Raw genomic sequence first — 17,350 nt, forward strand, 5'->3', positions numbered from 1 at the left:
AATACGGTTATCATCCCTACAGCTCTTATTCTCATCCTCACAGGGAACAAGAATTTCACACCTGTTAGACAAGCTGAAGGGCTGAGTCTCCTTCAGCGCTCGCTTCTGGATACCTTACTTTGCCCAAATTTTCCTATTCCCTGAATGCAGACCAAATTTGAGGCAATTAATTTAAAGGGTGCGACTGCCTCCTGAAACACCTCATTCAGGTAACTGATGCATTGCAGTGTTCGAAGCTCAGACTTCAGCACATCAACTCCGATCCAGAGTCCCTCAAACAATTAACATTTACTACAAATGTAGTCACTGTGAACCATCTGGGGTCCCCCAGCTCCTACATCACGTAGTTACAGCACATTGCTTAGCCTGGCATCTCAATTTTAATTACTTAGTTTCTTCTAACTTTTAAAAATTTCATACTGATCTTTTAGTTTGTGGCTTGTAAATATTACACTCTGAAAGTAACATATAATAGATAGTCAAATTAGTAGCTACCACCAACCAATGAATTTAAGTTTTACCTGTGACATCACTCTTTTGTGCTGGGCCCTTAATCTTCAATTGATCTTGTTAAAAAAACCTTACAAATGACAAGCCACAAAAAGCATCTTTTCCCCTCTGCACTGAATTGCCACGTTGCCTCCAAATGCCCCAAACTATATACTTGGACTGTCTTGCCCTGGTTGGGATCTCTCCTTCCTGACCAAAGTTATTGTGCATCATTAGCCTAAGTGACTGAAGATGTGGTTCATGTATGGGGAAATGACCAATTTCTGGAAAGACTAAATAAAATTCTGGAGACAACAGCATTAACGCTGAAGATATGGGAGTGGTTTAACAAACCAACAGTACAAAAGTATCATAACAATGGAAGGCCAAATGGCTTGATGGAAAATTTCTTTCCGAGCGTGGTGCAGAAAGAAATAGAATTGGAAGGGAATCTGGATATTGGTTTACACAAGGAAGTAGTGTAGAATGGTTTTGTCCATTATCTAGGCTATGTAAGTAGAGAGATTGCTGCAACAGGAAATATTAAGAGGGTTTGCCATGAATACAATTGCCATTCCTCATTGCCATAATCCACATGCAACATATCTACTGTGTCACCTAACTCTACCTTTCCAATGAGTCCTTCAAGCACATGAACACCTCCACACAGCCAGACAGTGTGTTGCTGTAAATTAGGGATAAATCATGAAAAAGGTCAAATAAGAATAAAATTGATGGATCATTTGCCATTACTGGAAATGATAAAGGCACTTGCTGCACAGCTGACCTTGCGAGCCTTCCTTTCGGGACCTGTGCATTTGTTCCAAAATTAGGATAGTTGTTCCACAGATGACTCCAGCAACTGCCCAAAATAGTCATATGCACTGAATCAGGCCTTACAGACCAAGTCTCAGTCTCCTCCATCACCAGCCTAGGATATGTCCTGTCCCACCAGAAGGATAGGCCCAACTGAGTTATTAACTCAATTAAGTAGAGTCACGAGGGAGAAGTTCTGGAATCCTCAACAGTGACTGAGTTTAAGGAAACATCATGCTGATTAACCAGAGATTGCTGCCCCCACACATAACTATTTAATCAATACCCCTTAATGTTGAACACCACTTGGAAAAAGTACTGAGCATGCAAAGAGCACTGAATTTACTCTGGGTGGGGAAGTTCCCCACCAAGAGTGGTTCTATATGTCATGTTAAAGATATTAATCTAAGAATCAGCCACTCCTCAGAGATTGATTAACTGTGTGGCATAGTTTAAAACAGTTAAATACATTATAAATTATAAAGCAAGCATTACAGCAACTGGTTTCAGTGTGTGATGTCTGCACTCCCAATCCAAATGAACGGTAGCCAGAGCTGCAGCTTTACATTTATGGACATGTTACTAGATTCCTTAAAGGTAAAATCTCTTAAAGGTACAAATAGAACCTCTGCTTATCAAGCTGACTGTGTAAGCTGAGGAAGAACTTGTTAGATCTGGCTTGCAGCATGTGCTCAAAGAACCACAAGAGGAAATATTTTTGACAACATCCTCACCAATCTATCTGTCATGGGTACATCTGTCCACAATAATACTGGTGGGCAGTGCATGAGTAACCACCATACTATCCTTGTGGAGATGACGTTTTGTGTTATACATTGAGTATACGCAACATTATACTATGCGACACTACTACCTTGCTATATAGGATAGATTCAGAACTTATCTAGCAGCACACAACTGGGCCTCCACAAGGTGCTGTGGGCCATCACAAACAGCAGAATTATATTCGAATACAATCTATAACCTCAAGATTTAGCATCTCACTCACTCTACCAGCCTCATCAAGCAAGGAACCAACCTTAATCCAATGATGAGTGCAGGATGGCGTGCCAGAAACAGCACCCAGCATAAAAATGACCCAAACATCTGAAAGTAAGATGCCACTGATGAGGCTAAAATGGAGGATTATATATAGCTAAAGAGCAGAACTAGCATGCTATGGATATTTTTAACCAACTTGTTCCAATTTCTTATGACACACCCTTGGTGGGACGTGAACCCTGGCCTTCTGGTCACTACATGTGAGCAACATGCTAGATAGAGCTGAACAATCACACAATCAATGGATTTGATCACATCCAGTCATGAATGGTGGTTGAAATTTTTAACAATGAACAGAGGAGAAACCTCCACAAATCTTCCCATTTCTGATGATGGAGGAAGCTAGCTAGACAAGGATGAAGCATTTGAAACTATCTTTACTCAGAATCACTGAGTGAATGATTTATCTCAAACACATCTCAGGGACCCCAGTATGACAGATGACAGTCTTCAGTAAATTCAATTCACTTCAATGTGGAATTGGGAGACAGACGAAGGTATCAGGCACAGCAAGGAGTATGAGTCTTGACAACGCCTTGGCATTAATTATTAAAGACTAATTCCCTGGAATTTCTTGTCATCCTGGTCAAGATGATCTGGTGCAGCTGCAACACTGTATCTACCTTATGAGTGGAAAATTTCCCAGTTATGTTCTATACACAGAAAGCAAGACAAAATCAATCACCAGGTAAGTACCACTCTGTCAGTCAACCATCCATCATCAGTAAAGTGATTGTGGCCAGTGCCTTCAAATGGTGCTCATTTAGAAATAACCTGTTCACAGATCCTTAATTTGAATTCTACCAGAGTCACTTATTACCTCTTTACAGCTTTCATCCAAACATGTACTGTAGAGCCAAACTCCTGGGCTAAAGTGAAAGTTGCTACCCTTGACATCAAGATGGCAATTGACTGAGTATGGCATCGAAGATCTTTCGCAGCTTAAGGGACTAAAACTGGACAAACCTCCAGCATCTAATGATGTAAATTTTAGCAAAAGAGATAGTTACAGATCACTGTATGCATTGGCTACGGTTTACTAAAACTCCCCAGATTCTGAAAGTTTCCTGGCACACTGAAACTTGGAAAAGGTGACACTGCTGTTCAAGAAAGGGGGTAGAAAGAACACAGGGTACAGCTGATTAGCCTGAATCCAGCCATTGTGGAAATTGCTAGAATCTTTAATGAGGATGTCTCAATATATATGTTTCGAAATTCACAGTACATTATGACAAAGTGAAAATGGTGTTACAATAGAGGAACTCTTTTTGACAAATTCATTAGAGTTTTGAGAAAATGACCAGGGTAGATGAAAAATTATTGGTAAGTAACTAATAGATGCAGTAGAACTGGATTTCCAGAGGTATTTGATGAAGTGCCATTTAAAAAAAGGTTAGTAGGCAATATGGAGTTGGGGCCAAAATATTAGCATGGATATAGAATTGGTTAACGAATGATGAGCAAAAAGTGGATATCAACGGGTGAATTCTTAAGTTGACAGGCTGCAAACAGTAGGGTGTTGCAAGGATCAGTGCTGAAGCCTCAGCTACTAACAATCTATGTTAATGACTTAAATAAAGAGACATAAAGTATTACCTCTAACTTGCTGACGATTGAAAGCTTTAGATTAAATTTAGATTTAATGTAACATAAATAGAAAAGTACATTGAAAAGTGTTTCCATGCACGTAATACACAAAGCGTTACTATGCTTCAGCGCCATCTTGAAACACTGAATATAATGCAAGATTTTACTGCAATAGAGTTCATCCTTTTCCTCTTCAAAGGAGGACATAGAGAGGGTGCAAAGAGATACAGACAAGTTATGTAAATGGTGAAAGCGATTTATCCAGAATTGAAAGATAGACTAGAATGTGAAATGTGACATTTGGCATAAGCAGGTGTAGATAGGGCAATCAGCTCCTCTCCTTTTAAATCTTCTCAATCAGCTGCATCACAATTTACTTAAAATGAACTAGAATAAAATGAAGAAACCAAATGGTAAGGTTTTCTAGTCCAACAAAAGGGAAATTTTATTACCTACCACCTGCCAAAAAAAATAAAATTTTGACATAAGACACACATACAAACATAGATAATAAGCTTGTGGGAGTTTGGCGAGTGGGATATTTTTCAGCAAGACAGACAGCAAGGTAAAAATAATAAAAGCAGAAGTTGCTGGAAAAACTCAGCAGGTCTGGCAGCTTCTGTGAAGAAAAAGTCAGAGTTAATGTTCCAGGTCTGGTGACCCTTCCTCAGGTAAAAGTAATTGCCATCTACAGCTCTGGGAGTCTGTAAACTGTGAGAATGGCCTGACTGCACTGTTTAATTGTTATCTTGTTTCTCCAGCAATGGTAATGGTTGTAGATCTTATGTTCTTGGTGAATAGTGTCTGTCCAAAGTTACTGCTCCTCCAGGCTTTTGGCATTGATGAGAGAGACAGGCCGACTGTGTGTGTGTGTGTGTGTGTGTGAGAGAGAGAGAGAGAGAGAGAGAAAGTGTATCTTCCAGTTATTGCTTACAAGTCTGTCCATACCTGCACATTCCTGAGTCTGTTTATTGCTTTCCTAAAACAAAAACAGTAAACGCTGGAGAAATCCAGCAGGTCTGGCAGCATTTGTGGAGAGAAAAAAAGTGGAGTGTCCACTCCAATGGTCCTTCATCAGAACTGAAAGCAACTGGGATAGGGCCATATTTATGCCCATCCACCATACACCTGCAACTGCGTACCACCAGCCCCATCCTCCCCATCATCCACACTATCCCCAGCCCAACACTCCACACATCCCCATCAGCAGCATAAATACCACCATTCCCCTGCTGCTTTCAGTTCTGACGAAAGCTCACTGGGCTCAAAACATTAATCCTGTTTGTCTCTTCACAAGTGCTTCCGGACCCACTGAGTATTTGCAACACATTTTTTTTGTCCTCCAGTATTGGCAGTTCTTGTTCAAACATGCCTGACTGGAAGGGAAGCCTTTCATCTCCAGCAGTGAGTTTAATATGCAGGTGCAAAGTAAACAGAATGCAAACATCTTGATGTTTCTCTGGTTTCACCGTGCTGAGATGAAATTATCATTTCAGTGCAGCTGGGTCTTGCATACCCCACAGTAGTTTCACAAAGTTTGCCTCAATATGCGATCAAATGCTCACAGCAGCCATTTTGGGCCAGTATTCATGTTCTCTAAGCAACAATTCAGCGTGTAATGATATCAAATATTAAATTCAGATGACTGAAGTTGAATATCAATAATCCACTCATATTACTATCATAATTCACTTCAGTCACAAAAATAGAAACGTGGAATATTTTTAAAAGTCACGATACTGGTAAACGTTGATGTCCAGAGAGATTCGAGTGTACTCATACTGGGAACATTGAAAGTTGTCATACAGATACGGCAAGTAATTAGAAAGCGTTGCAACAGTAAAGTGGGGACAGGTTGGTGCCTTTCTTTTTAACCTTTCCCCTCTGTCAGGCGCAGCAATTTTTAAAAATTTCTTTTGCAGCACTCATCAATCTCGCTTTAGTTGAGACATAGTTTGCTAAGAAAATGGAGGAGCCAGTTACCAAGGTTTACTTGCGTATGAGAACGAGGGATTTATTACCTTCTAACCCTGAAATGCAACATCAAATAAGTACACCAGCACAGATAACAATTTTTAAAAAGTTTGGGAGGTGGATAGTCTCTAGTACAAACAGAAAAACACAAGCAAGGTCTCAGAGTCCTTGAGTTGTGATAGTGAAACATAAATGATCAATTTGTTTCCACATTAATAATGAAATCTGGAGAATTCTGGAGTTTGCCCAAGTTGCTTTTTCACCAGGCATCAACTTCAAAGAGTGAGGGGAATGGTTGAGAGTTAAAAACCAAACCTTTCAAGTTTTGTTGTTATGAATCCACATTCAGATATGCTGCCAAGAAAATGACAGAAATATTAATTGAAAATGAAGTATAATGTGAGATAAAGTCATAGAGATGTACAAGCATCGAAACACATCCTTCAGCCCAACTTGTCCATGCTGACCAGATATCCTCAGTTAATTTAGTCCCATTGCCCAGCATTTGGCTCATATCCCTCTAAACCCTTCCTATACATTTATATATCCATACAGATGCTTTTTAATTGTTGAAACTGTACCAGCCTCCACCAGCTCTGGCAGATCATTCCATACAAGCACCAGCTTTTACATGAAAAAGTTGCCCCTTAGGTCCCTTTTAAATCATTCCCCTCTCACCTTAAACTTATGACCTCTAGTTTTGGACTCCCTGACCCTATCTATGCCCCTCAAGATTTTATAAACATCTGTAAGGTCATCCCTCAGCCTCCAAATCTCCAGGGAAAATAGCCGCAGCCTATTCAGCCTTGCCCCTTGCCTCAAACCCTCCAACCCTGGCAACATCCTCATAAATCTTTTCTGAACCCTTTCAAGCTGAACAACATCTTTCCTATAGGAGCGAGATCAAAATTGCATGCAGTATTCCCAAAGTGGCCTAACCAATGTCCTGTACAGCTGCAATGTGACCTCCCAACTCTGATACTCAATGCACTGACCAATAAAGGCAAGCGTACCAAACCCCTTCTTCACTACCCTGTCTGCCTGCAACTCCACCTTCAAGGAACTACAAACCTGCAGTCCAAGGTCTCTTTGCTTGGCTCCTGAGGAGCTTACCATTTATGTGCATAAGTGCCAGTCTGATTTGCCCTACTAAAATGTAGTACCTCACATTTATCTAGATTAAATTTCATCTGCCACTCCTCAGTCCATCTGTCCATCTGATCAAGGTCCCATTGTACTCTAAGGTAACCTTCTTCTCTGTACACGACACCAACAATTTGGTGTCATCTGCAAACTTACTAACCATACCACGTATATTCACAGCCAAATATGATATTTGATATGAGAAACTGAGGAAAGAATGATCAGTTCCTCTACTTTTAAAACATCTAAGTCAGTTACAGCTATGACACTTGAAACTAACAAGATTATAACTAACAAGACTAAAATGAAGGAGTCAAAATGTAAGGTGTAAATGTATAGTGTTCATTTGTGTATTCCTTAGTCTAGCTCCATTGTTTTAACAAGCAATTACCAAGCAGACAATCTTTCATCTCCCATTATCTGAAGTGAATTGAACTGATTGCAATTTTTTTAGTTCCTAAGTATTAACGCCAGATGATAAAAGTTGAATATTGTGTGTTTGCCAATACTGTAGGTAAAGGCAAATGACATGTTGATAATAATTATTAGGCGATAGGAGTCCAATTAGAGACTGATTTGGTGGTTCATGCAAGCACACCTGGAGTACTCTGTGTAGTTTGGTAATTGTTCCCATGTTTAAACAAGGATATATTTGCTTTGGAGGCTGTACACTAGATTGGTCCCTGAGATCAGAAGGTTGTCCGATGATGAGAAGCTGAGAAAATTTGGCCTATATCCTCTAGCATTTAGAAGACTTAGAGGCAATGTCACCTATGCATGAAAATCTCTGAAAGAGTCTTGTGTACATTGTTCTGCTGACTAGGGATTCTCAAACTTGGTGGAGGGCGGTGGAGCGAACAAACTCAGAATAAAAATTTGATCTTTTAAGACTGAGTTAACCTGAAATTTCTTCACTCGGAGAACTCAAGAATTCTCTACGCTAGCAGCCCATGGATTTTCCTTTGTTGACTATATTTAAGGCTGAGATAGGCAAATTTTGTCCTCAGAAGATCAAGGAATATGCGGAGCAGGGTGAGAACATGGAGTTGAAGTCTAATATCAGCCGCGATCAATGACGATGAAGGATTAATGGGTCATGTATTCTTTATTTGTTGTAGCAAACTTGAAGTCAATGGAAATCAAGGAGAAACCTCTGCAGTGATTGCATTGATACATAGCCAAAACAAAAGATGGCTAGGGTCATTGAATTTTAACTATGTCATTCTCAAGACATCTCTGCAGGTGCTCCCCAGATAATGTCCTAGTCCAAACATCTTCAACCACTAAAATGAACCTCCCTCCATCATAAGATCAGAAGTGAGGATATTTGTCGACGATTGCACAGTGTTCAGTGTCACTGGCAAATCCTCAGATACTGAAGTAGTTTGTGTTCACCCACAAGATGAGAACATTGAGATTTAGGCCAAGAACTGCCAAGTAACATTCATGCCAAAAAAGCGCCAGGCAATGACCGTTTTCAACAATAGATACTCTATTCATTTCCATTTGATATTCAATGGCATTATTACCAATGAAAGCCTCACTATCAACATCCTGGGAGTCACTGGAAATCTAAAAGGGCCAGCTGTATAGATATTCTGGGTACAGTAATAGGTCAGAAGCTGGAACATCTGCATTAAGAAACTCATCTCCTGTCTTGCCAAAGCCTGTCTACCATCTACAAGGCAAAAGTTAGGAAGTAAAATAGAATCCTCTCAATTTCCCTGGTTGAGTGCCGTGCCAACAGCACGCAGGAACCCAGAGAAGCAACCACTTGAATGGGACCTCATCTACTGCCTTAAGTATTTATTCCCTCCACCACCAATGCACAGTGGTTACAGTACGTATCACCTACAAGATCTACTGCAGCAACTTACCCTTCAAAAGCACCTTTCCAGGCCATTCCCATTCCCAGGCCATTGAAAGGATAGGGCATCAAATAATGGGAACGCCACCGGCGGTAATGTCCCCTCCAATCCACATGCCATCCTGACTTCAAACTACATAATGGTATTTTTTCATTGTTGTTGGCTTGATAAATTTTAACTTCTGTACCCCCTCTCCCACTCACCTCCAATAGCTTCATGCATGTGCTACACCATATGGACAGCAATGACAAAAAAACAACTTACCATCACATTCTCAAGAGCAGTGAAGATTGGGTGAAAAATGGGTTAGCCAGTGATAGCTACCTCTCATAAACCACTTGATACCACAAAGTGATGCATTTAACTTTCATTTATACAGATCAAAATGCAGGTAATTGCTATCTGCATTGGTAAACATAACTTTTTTTTCACAAAATTCAGTGTTCGTGAGTTAAGTATACCGTAAGTTAAATACAAGGAATGATTCCATATCTTTTTCTCCATGTGTCATTGCATAAATAATTAAAATAAATAGTATTGATTGATGATTTATAATGAATGAACTTAAAAGCATAAAATTGTTGGAAAGACCAAAAGACATATTGTCTTGTTCTCACTGGAATCAGTAGAGACCATTATAAGTCATTAGAACATAGAACTGTACAGCATAGGAACGGGCCCATTGGCCCACAGTATTGTGCCAAACATGACACAAAATTAAGCTAATCTCTTCTGTCTGCTCTTGGTCAATATCCCTTCATTCCTTGCACATGCATGTGCCTATCTAAAAGTCCTTTAAATGCCCTTATCTTATCTACCTCCACCACCACATCTAGCAGTGCGTTCCAGACTCCTACCACTCTGTAAAAAACTTACCCCTAGTTTCTCCTTCGAACTTTCCCCTTTGCATTTCCCCTTTGTAAGCCCCCTTGTATTAAATACTTCAACTCTGGGAAAGTGATTCTGACCATCAACCCTGTCAATGCATCTCATAATTTTATAGATTTCTATCAAGTCTCCCCTCAGCCTCTGCCAGTCATGGGAAGGCAACGTGAGTTTTTCTAGCCTCTCCTTATAGCTCAAACACTCTAATCCAGGCAGTGTCCTGGCAAACCTCTTCTGACCTTCTCCAAAGCCTCCACATTCTTCCTGTAATGTGGTGACCAGAACTGAACACAATACTCTAAGTGTGGCCGAACCAAAGCCTTATAAAACTGCAACATGACATCGTGACTCTTGTGCTTGATTTCCTGACCAATAAAGGCAAGCATGCCATATGCCTTCTTTACCACCCTATCTACTTATGTGGCCACTTTCAGGGAGTTATGAACCCCAAGATCCTTCTGCACATCAAGGCTGTTCTAAGTTCTGCCAAAAACTGTATACTTTCCCTAATATTAGATCTTTCAAAGTGCAGCACCTCACACTTAAATGGATTAAATTCCATCAGCCATTTCTCTGCCCATATGTGCAAATGATCTATATTCCACTGTATACTTTGACAACCATCTACACTATCCACAATCCCACCAATTTGTGTCTCATCTGCAAACTTACTAACCCACACATCTATATTTTTATCCAAGACATTTAAAAATATCACATACTGCAGAAGTCCCAGTACAGATTACCGTAGAACACCATTAGTCACAGACCTCCATCCTTCCACCACTACCCTCTGTTTTCTATGGACAAGCCAATTCTGAATCCATGCAGCATGAATCCCACTCATCTTAATCTTCTAGATGAACGTACCATGAGCAAATTTGTCGAAAACCTTACAAAAATCCTGTAAACAACATCCGCTACACTACCCTCATTGATCACCTTCGTCACCTCCTCGAAAAATTCAATGAAGTTAGTAAGACATGACCTGCCCCGCACAAAGCAATGATAACTGTCACTAATTAGGCTTTGCTTTTCCAAAGGAGCATAAATCTTATCCCTAAAAACTCTCTCCAATAGTTTCCCAACGACAGATGTGAGACTTACTGGTCTGTAGTTCCCTAGATTATTCCAACTTCCCTTCTTGAAGAGAGGAACAACATTGGCTACTCGCATGTCCTCCGGGACCTCTCCAGCAGCTCATGAGGTTACAAAAATCTTGGTCAAAGTGCTAGCAAAGTCTCCTGCCTCTCTCTGAACCCAGGGCTTGGAGAGAATTCTTAGGGATAAGATTTATGTACCTTTGGAAAAGCATGGCCTAATTACTGACAGTCATCACTGTTTTGTGCAGGGCAGATCATGTCTTACTAACGTGATTGAATTTCTCAAGGAGGTGGAAAAGGTGATCAGTGAGGGTAGTGCAGCGGACGTTGTTTACATGATTTTAGTAAGGCTTTCAACAAGGTCACTCATGTTAAGCTCATCCAGAAGATTAAGATGAGTGGGATCCATGGTGACTTTTATCCATCTTAAAGATCTCCAAAAGATCTAACACCACTTCGTTCTTGATTTGAAAATGCCCAAGCATATCAGCATGCTCCATACAAATCTCACAATCTTCCATATCCTTTTCCTGGGTGAATACCAATGCAAAATACACATTTAGAGGAGGCAATGGCCTAGTGGTATTATTGCTGGACTGTTAATCCGGACCCAAATAATGTTCTGGGGATAACAAAGTGTGTAGCTGGATGAACACAGCTGGCCAAGCAGCATCTCAGGAGCACAAAAGCTGACGTTTCAGGACTAGACCCTTCATCAGAGAGATGAAGGGTCTAGGCCCAAAACGTCAGCTTTTGTGCTCCTGAGATGCTGCTTGGCCTGCTATGTTCATCCAGCTCCACACTTTGTTATCCTGGATTCTCCAGCATCTGCAGTTCCCTTTACCTCTAATGTTCTGGGGACCCTGGTTCAAATCCCACCACGGCAGATGATAGAATTCAAATTCAACAAAATATCTGGAATTCAGAGTCTAATAATTACGATCAGTCCATTGTCAATTGTCAGGTTCACTCATTTCCTTTAGGGAAGGAAACTGCCATCCTTACCTGGTCTGCCCTACATGTTACTCCAGGCCAACAGCAATGTGGTTGACTCTTAGCTGCCCTCTGGACAATTAGGGATGGGCAATAAATGCTGCCTAGCCAATGAGCCCCTACCCTATGAATGAATAAAGAAAAAAATATTTAGGGTCTGCCCCACATTCTCTGCCTCCAAGCACAAGTTCTTCTTTTATCCTTTTGTGGTCTTACCTTCTTCCTGCTTATCGTATTATTTTTAATGTTTCTATAGAATGCCTTGGGATTTTCTTTAACCCTACTTGCCTAGGTTATTTCATGGCCCTTTGTTCTCCTAATTCCTTGCTTGAGTACTTTCCTTTCCTTATATTCCTCATGGGCCCTGTCTGATTTTAGCTTTCTGAACCATTTGTATGCTTTTGTTTTTCTTTTCGACTAAATTCACAACATTCTTCATTATCCAAGTGCCCCTTGCCTTGCCATCTTTGTCCTTCTTCCTCACTGGAACATTCCGGTCTTGAACTCTCCCCAGCAGGTCTTTAAACAGTACCCACATGTCAAATGTGGACTTGCCTGAAGACAGCTCCTCCCAATTAACACTCCCTACCTTCTGCCTAATGCTCATGGAATTTGCCCTCCCCCAATTTACAACCTTCCTGCAAAGTCCTGACTTATTCTTGTTCATAGCTATGTTAAAACTTAAGGAGTTGTGATCACTGTTTTCAAAATGCTCTCCCACTGAAAGGTCAGTCATTTAGCCAGGCTCATTATCCAAGACAATTTCCAATACGCCCCTCCTCTAGTTGGACTATCCACATACTGATTCAAGAAACCTTCTTGGATGCACTTAACAAATTACGCCCTAAGCCTCTTGCTCAAAGGGAATCCCAGACAATTTTGGAGAAGTTAAAGTCACCCATTGTGACAATGCTGTTTTTGTTGCACCTTTCCATAGCCTGGCTACATATTTGTTCCTTAACATTTCGGTGGCTTTGGGGGGCCTATAGTATGATCCTATCAGCATGATTGCACCCATCTTATTTTTGGACTCTACCCATATTGCCTCAGTGGATGAACCCTCCAGCATGTCCTGTCTGAGTGCAGAGGCAACATTCTCCCTGATTAGTAATGCAATTCCTCCACCCGTTTTACCTTCCCCTCTTTCTTGTCTGAAACAACGAAACCTTAGAACTTTGAGCAGCCAGCCGTATCCCTCTCTCAAGCAGTCTCTGTAGCGGCCACAACATCACAGTGCCATGTACTGATTCAGGCTCTAAGCTCATCTGCCTTACCTATATTACTCCTTGAGTTGAAATGAACACACTTCAGCCCATTAATACCACCATGCTCATTTACCTGTCTCTGCCTGTCTTTTCTTTCTGATTTACTGATCTTAACATCTACCTTCCCCTCAAACCCTCCACTTGCTGGTTTACTACTCTGGTTCCCAGCATCCTGCCATTCTAGCTTAAATCCTCCCAAGTAGCACTAGGTAACCTTGATGCAAGGATATTGGTTCTCTCCAGTTTAGGTGCAACTGGTTCTACTTGTGCAGGTCACCCCTGCCCCAGAAGAGGTCCCAGTAATCCAAGAACCTGAAACCCTGCCCCCTGCACCATCACCTTAGCCATGCATTCATCTGTCCTATCCTCCTATTCCTTGCCTCACTAGCACATGGCATAGGCAATAACCCAGAGATAACTTTTGAAGTCCTGCTCTTCAGGTTCTTTCCTAACTCCCTATACTCACTCTGCTGGACCTCATCCCTCTTTCTACTTATATGCTTGGTACCAAAGTGCACCATGACCTCTGGCTGCTTATGCTCCCCTCTAGGAATTTTGTCCTTGACCCTGGCACCAGGGAGGCAACACACCATCCCAGAGTCTCGGACACGGCCACAGGTACACCTGTCTGTGCCCCTAACTAGCGAGTCTCCAACCATTATCACTTGCTTGGATCTTGCCCCACCCTGCTCTACAGCAGAACCAGTTATGGTGCCACAGACCTAGCTGCTGTTCCTATACTCCCCTGAGAGGCTATCCCCCCCCCCCAGTAGTGTTCAAAACGGTATGCCTGTTAGAGACGGCAATAGCCAAAGGAAACTCTTGCACTACCTACCTGCCTCTCCTGGCAGTCACCCATCTACCAGACTTGCAGTGTGACCACTTCCCTGTAACTAGTGTCTATCACATTCTCTGCCCCCTATATGGTCCTCAGAGTGTCCAACTGCCACTCCAACCAAACAATGCAGTCTATGAAGAGCTGTAGCCAGTCACACTTCCTGCAGATATAGTCATCAGGGACGCTAGACTGCTGCTTGATCTCCCACATCTGGCAGGAAGAGCACACCACTGCCCTAACTGCCATCTCTCCCCCTTTACACTAAGGAAGATAAAGGAGACTTGCCTTATTCACTGAAGCCCAGTATTTGCCTAAGCAAGCACTTCACCATTCCTTGGTTCTGAGTTCTTCCCCAATCGGCTGAACGGTCATAGTGACTACACTGGCTTCTCCCAGAATCCTCAGCGAAGTGTTTCAGTGTCCTCTATGGGACGGTCTTCGTGCTGCTTATCACGGTGGGGGTGGGGGGGAACGTTAAGTTCTTCCTCATTTTGCTGAATTGTCATTGTAACTGCACCAACTTCTCCCAGAATGCTCGGCAAAATCTACCAGCATCCTTATTGCATAGTTGTTACTTCATAGTGTTCTGCTACTTATTATCAATTCATTATTTTGCTTATATCCTTTGAAAACGATTGTGCACTTCTGTCTGCAAATTCTGTATACTAATACTAGGGAGATTTAGAAGTGACTATAAACAGGACCTTGTGTTTGGTGAACCTGATTCTTGTTATGTCTAAAATGCACAAAGACCTGGGAGTTGTCCCCCATCTATTTCCCTAATTCAAGTCTTTCAATCTTCTCTAACATCTGGAAACATATTACCATTTCCCTGCGTAACCAGCCAGAATTTTCTCTTCTTCAGTATAAGTGAAGGTGGACTGGGGGGAGATAGAGGGGGTTGGTGGTGGTAGTAACAAGACATACCCTGACCAACCCCAACACCAAGAAGATCTGCGATATCAAGTGCCAGTCAGTGCCAATCAGGCATTCTAGTTGAGATGTGGTGAGCCTTTCAGTCAATCAGCTTCCAGCAGAGTAGTGTTCTGCCGCACATGAAGCTGCCAGCCAATCAGATCAGCTGAAAGCTGTTGCAATACTGCATGTATCTATCAGGTATGTATATGCCTTTAAGGATAGTACATGATGCCATTGTGTGACATTATTGTTTAAAGGCATCATTTCCATCTAAAGCCACTACTGTGTACTACATTACAGTACTCTAAGCCATCAGGAGTGTCAATTAGTCAATCAGCTTGAGACCAGACTGTCCCAATGTCTGTAATGGAAATGTAATGTTGCTCTGCAAATAAATTTTCTGATATTTGTTCTCAGTAAGAACGCAGTGTCATTGTTCACACTGCTAGAGTAAACATAATACCTCCAGAGTACACAGTACCAATTTCAAGGCACAATCAGCAATGCTGAAAATTAGAAGTAACAGGAAGGGAAGTAAATTTTTGAGGTGGATTGCATGGTGAGGGATCAAAATTAATGGTGGGTTTAGGGGATTGGAGGCAAACACAGTGAGGTTGCTTCCAGCAGTCAACCTCCAGCCCTAATCCTTGCCCCAGTCTCCCACAAATTGGGGAACATCAATTATCCCTCACCCACAGCCAGACCCCCGCCCCCCATGAACTGGTCAGCAAAACACCCAGTTGTAGCAGACAAGACAACTGACATTTCTCCAACCTTCTTGAGCAGATTGAAGCTATGGTTTGACAGGGGTGCTAAGAATCACAACTTTCCAGCAGTTGTTAATTGACTGTTTAAGGACCATGATTAGCTCTGGGTCAGAAAAGGCAACTCCATGCCTTCCCATCTAGATCTGAATTTCTTAGGATACAGGAAGGGAACTGGTACCTCGCTGGTGCCAACTTATCTAATTATGTGGCTTTTTCCCTCCTTCCCTGCATAAGGAACACAAAGTCCCTGCCATCATCTTCCCAACCCTTATGGCTACATCCGAGACTACTTGCTGTTGGATATGACAATGACAAAAGTTATAGCTTCTCACCAAGAGCAGATTTGGGAAACTCAGATCTGTATACAATAATTTGCTATTGCTACAGAGAGGCAGCAGATGCAATTCGAAAAAAGTTGAAAGATTTTTTAACCTTTCAGTTGTCTGGCCTGAAACATAAAAGAAAGTTGTGATTTTCAAGGGCCAGCAGTTTATAACTTGTAATAACTTACAAAATAATAAAGTACAGTTTCAAAGTCAATGCAGATTAAACATAGTATTCATGGGCACACAAATTAAGTAACATTCAATGAAAGTCAACATATTTAAGTAAATATTGAGGAAGGTGAAATAACCAACACTATCTTGAAATACAGCAGGCAGATTGGAAATGCAAATAACCTCACCTTCACATATATCCATGGCATTCCAAATGACTGTTAGCTTTGGCTCAGGATCAGTTCCTTTTCTTCCAAATCAGAAGGCTGTGGGTTCAAGGCCAATTTCAAAAGAGTCAAATATGTAATCTATGCTGACAGTTTTGTACAGTTTTGAAGGAGTGTTGTACTGTTGGTGAAGCTATACTTCAGATATTAATTCAAAGTCCTGTCAACCTGTTCAGATGATTATGAAATATCCTGTGTCAATACGTAGGGGAGGCAATGGCCTCGTGGCATTATCACTGGGCTGTTAATCCAGAGATCAGAGAACATTCTGGGGACTCGCTTCGAATGTCACCACAGCAGATGGTGGAATTTGAATTCAATAAATATCTGGAATTAAGAATCTAATGATGACCATGAATCCATCGTTGATTGTCAGGAAAAACCCATCTGGTCACTAATGTCTTTTAGGGAAGGAAACTGCCATCCTTACCTGGTGTGGCCTCCATATGACTCCAGAATCACAGCAGTGTGGTTGAATCTTAACTGTCCTATGGCAATTAGAAATGGACTATAAATGCTGCCTAGCCAGCGATACCTTCATCCCGTGAATGAATAAAGAAGGAAAAACAATAAAGAACGAGGGGATTATGCTGGTCAATGCTAGTTCCTCAAGCCACATCAAGCTGGATCGGAACCTCATGAAAATTCAGATCATGACAGTCACCAACTTCTTGACATGTTCTTGTGGACTTGCAGATTAAAAATTGATGTATTTATATCACAATTGTGGCTGTATTTTAAAGTAATTAATTGGCCATGGAACATTTTAAGAAGGTATAGGCTTGAAAGCTTCTGCCTAAATACTTGTTCTTGTTACTTTGAGCATGTACTGTTCTGTAGTTAGTAAAATTATTATTTTGAATGCCCTTTTTTGCAGTAAAAGAGTTAACATGAATTAACAGCAATAGGAAGAACATG

The sequence above is a fragment of the Stegostoma tigrinum genome, chromosome 1 (genome assembly GCF_030684315.1).
Source record: "Stegostoma tigrinum isolate sSteTig4 chromosome 1, sSteTig4.hap1, whole genome shotgun sequence".
Classification (NCBI taxonomy): Eukaryota; Metazoa; Chordata; class Chondrichthyes; order Orectolobiformes; family Stegostomatidae; genus Stegostoma; species Stegostoma tigrinum.